Genomic DNA, 3,090 nt, shown 5'->3' with positions numbered 1-3,090 from the left:
CTGTCTGTTCATTTCTGACTCCTGATAATCTCTTCCTGGTTTTCTGTGTGTCTTTCTCTGCCTGCCTCATTGTCGGTGCTGTTACTCAGTGTCCTTGTGTCATTGTGCAGTGAGGATGAGTCCGTCAGCACGTGTGTTGCTGAGTCCAGGATTCTTGAGCATTCAGACGACAATCCTATTTTTATGAAAACATTGGGGAAATGAACATATTTCACTAACGGGCAGCTAAAATTTAAGCCAACAGTTAGCAGAGTGGCGCAGCGGAAGCGTGCTGGGCCCATAACCCAGAGGTCGATGGATCGAAACCATTCTCTGCTATTTATGTTCGGTAATAATACAAACAGTTCACTTTCAAAACATCAAGTGTTTCCCCATAATTACAAGATGCGCTCGATTGCGATCAGCTTGTTTGATCAGTACCTTTCTCTGTCTGTTCCTTTTTGAGTCCTGATAATCTCTTCCTGGTTTTCTGTGTGTCTTTCTCTGCCTGCCTCATTGTTGGTGCTGTTACTCCGTGTCCTTGTGTGATTGCGCAGTGAGAGTGAGTCCGTCAGCGCGTGTGTTGCTGAGTCCGGGATTCTTGAGAAATCCGACTGCAATCCTATTTTTATAAAAACATTGGGGAAATAACACAAACAGTTCACTTTCAAAACATCAAGTATTTACCCATAATAACAAGATGCTTCCAAAGGCACTCGATTGCAATCAGCTTCTTCCTTCTGGTGAACACATCAATCAGCAACAAATCACTTTTGCTCACACGAACACAAGCTGCAAACACGGACCAGCCGAGTCTCTCCCACTTTGTCAACCCCCTTCCTGCACAGCCTCCTCTCCACCACCAGATGGTGATGTTGGCCACAATAAAACCAGGACAAATGGTCACAGTGAGGAGACGGTCAGCAACAGAAAATAAAACAATAACAGGGAAAAGCTTTACACAACAACAGGGTACATCTTTACACAACAGAAAACATATTTACACACCACGAAATACCTTCAGACAACAGGGAGAATACAATCATACAAATGCCTTGTTTCTCCATCTCAGTCTCGTTGTCTCTCTGTCCCTCACTTTTGCTTCCTCACAGTCTATAGGTTTTCTGTGTGTTTTTCTCTCTGTCCCGTTGTCGATGGTGTTACTCAGCGTCCTTGTAACATTGTGTAGCCAGGCTGAGCCTCCCAACACCTGTGTTGCTGTAATAAAAACAGAAAATGCTGGAAATGCTCAGTAGCTCTGGCAGCATCTGTGCAGAGAGAAACAGTGAACAGTTCATGTCTGTTTCGTTAGCTCACATTAACTTTGTTCTCTCTCCACAGATGCTGCCAGACCTGCTGACTATTTCAAGCATTTTCTGTTTATGTTTCAGATTTCCAGCATCTGCAGCAGAGGGCGCAGTGGAAGTTTATTAACACAAATAATTCACCAACACTATATTTACTGCTATCCCCAATCACACCACGCTTCATATTAACACATTTTACTCTTTATTTACATCAACTTCTTCCTTCCAGTAAACACTTCAATTTGGAACACAGCTTCCAAATCACCTTTATTCACAAACCCGAACACACACCAGCCCAGACTTTCCCCTTTCTGTCAACCCATTCCTGCATCACTGCCTCTCCACCAACAGTTGTCGCTAGACTCATACAATCATAGAATGGCTAAAGCACAGAAGGAGGCCATTCGGCCTGACGAACCCATGTTGGCTCTCTGCTAAAGCAACTCACCTCGTCTCACTCCCCAGTCATTTCAATTTCGGTGGTGGGAAAACTTCTCGAAAGAATAATTCGGGACAAAATTAACAGTCCCATGGACAAATGTGGTTAATTCTGGAAAGACAGCATGGATTTCTTCAGGGAAAATCATGTTTAACTGCCCTGCTGGAGTTTTCTGCTGAGGTAACAGAGAGGGATGATGAGGGCAATGCTGTTGATGTGGTGTACATGGACTTTCAAAAGGTCTGGCAGCATCTGAATGGTCACTGACCTGAAACATTTACTCTGTTTCTCTCTCCACAGATGCTGCCAGACCTGCTGAGTATTTCCAGCACTTTTTGTTTATATTTCAGATTTCTAGCATCTGCAGTATTTTGCTTTTATTGACTTTCAAAAGGAGTTTGAAACAATGCAACACAACAGACTTGTGAGAAAAGTTATAACTCATGGAATAAAAAGGGCAGTAGTAACATGGATATGGAATTGGCTGATTGACAGGAAACAAAGAGTAGTGATCAATGGATGTTCTTCGGGCTAGAGGAATGTTTGTAGTGGAGTTCCCCAGGAGTCAGTGTTGGGACCCTTGCCTTTCCTGATATATATTAATGACCTAGACCTTGGTGTACAGGGCAGAATTTCAAAGCTTATGGAAGGCACGAAAATTGGAAGCATTGTGAACTGCAAGGATGACAGTGTAGAACTTCAAAAGGGCATAGACAAGTTGGTGGAATGGGAGGACAGATGACAGGTGAAGTTCAATGCAGAGAAATGTGAATTGATTCATTTTGGTAGGAAGAACATGGAGTGACAATATAGAATAAAGGGTACAATTCTAAAGGGGGTGCAGGAGCAGTGGGACTGGGGTTATATGTCATTGGTTGAGAGAGTGGTTAATAAAGCATACAGTATCCTCGGCTTTAGTGATAGAGGCATAGAGTACAAGAACAAGTAGGTCATGTTGAACTTGTATAAGACACTAGCCTTAGCTGAAGTACTGCGTCCAGTTCTGGGTGCCACACTTTAGGAAAGATGTGAAGGCATTGCAGAGATTATGGAAAAGATTCATGGGAATGGTTCCAGGGATGAGGAACTTCAGTTATGAAGATAGATTGGAGAAGTTAGGACTGTTTTCCTTGGGGAAAGGAAGGCTAAGAGGAGATTTCATAGTGGTATTCAAAATGATGAGGGGTGTGGACAGAGTGGATAGGGAGAAACTGTTCCCACTTGTGAAAGGATCGAGAATGAGAGGGCACAGATTTAAAGTCATTGGTAAAAGAAGCAAATGCGACATGAGGAAAAACTTTTTCACACAGCGAGTGGTTAAAGTATGAACTGCCTGAAAATGTGATGGAGGCAGGTTCAATAGAA

The 3,090-nt window shown here is 43.0% G+C and overlaps 1 non-coding gene across 1 annotated transcript; it reads left to right on the top strand.

The window, feature by feature from the left end:
* The first annotated feature begins 246 nt into the window (after positions 1–246).
* trnam-cau (transfer RNA methionine (anticodon CAU)) lies at positions 247–318 on the top strand. Its single transcript has one exon. It is a non-coding gene; the product is annotated as a tRNA-Met (tRNA).
* The last annotated feature ends 2,772 nt before the right edge of the window (positions 319–3,090 follow it).

The sequence above is a fragment of the Heterodontus francisci genome, unplaced genomic scaffold (assembly GCF_036365525.1).
Source record: "Heterodontus francisci isolate sHetFra1 unplaced genomic scaffold, sHetFra1.hap1 HAP1_SCAFFOLD_102, whole genome shotgun sequence".
In the NCBI taxonomy this organism is placed as follows: domain Eukaryota; kingdom Metazoa; phylum Chordata; class Chondrichthyes; order Heterodontiformes; family Heterodontidae; genus Heterodontus; species Heterodontus francisci.
The sequence above is the reverse complement of the archived record's forward strand: the minus strand, read 5'-3'. Positions and strand labels throughout refer to the sequence as shown.